Source organism: Cherax quadricarinatus, chromosome 30, assembly GCF_038502225.1.
Source record: "Cherax quadricarinatus isolate ZL_2023a chromosome 30, ASM3850222v1, whole genome shotgun sequence".
In the NCBI taxonomy this organism is placed as follows: domain Eukaryota; kingdom Metazoa; phylum Arthropoda; class Malacostraca; order Decapoda; family Parastacidae; genus Cherax; species Cherax quadricarinatus.
Window position 1 is genome coordinate 10,283,343 of NC_091321.1, and position 686 is coordinate 10,284,028.

A 686-nucleotide genomic window follows, 5' to 3' on the forward strand; every position below is an offset into this window, starting at 1 on the left:
CTGCTGCAGCATACGGGCGCGTGGCAAACCTGAGAATAGCGTTCCGATACCTTAATAAGGAATCGTTCAAGACACTGTACACTGTGTATGTTAGGCCCATACTGGAGTATGCAGCACTAGTCTGGAACCCACACCTGGTCAAGCACGTCAAGAAGTTAGAGAAAGTACAAAGGTTTGCAACAAGGCTAGTCCCAGAGCTCAAGGGAATGTCGTACGAGGAAAGGTTAAGGGAAATCGGACTGACGACACTGGAGGACAGAAGGGTCAGGGGAGACATGATAACGACATACAAGATACTGCGGGGAATAGACAAGGTGGACAGAGATAGGATGTTCCAGAGAGGGGACACAGAAACAAGGGGTCACACCTGGAAGCTTAAGACTCAGACGAGTCACAGGGACGTTAGGAAGTATTTCTTCAGTCATAGAGTCGTCAGGAAGTGGAATAGCCTAGCAAGTGAAGTAGTGGAGGCAGGAACCATACATAGTTTTAAGAAGAGGTATGACAAAGCTCAGGAAGCAGAGAGGGAGAGGACCTAGTAGCGATCAGTGAAGAGGCGGGGCCAGGAGCTGAGTCTCGACCCCTGCAACCACAATTAGGCGAGTACAATTAGGTGAGTACACACACACACACACACACACAGTACGACATTACACAAGTGGAACCATGAGTCTGATGGCGATAAG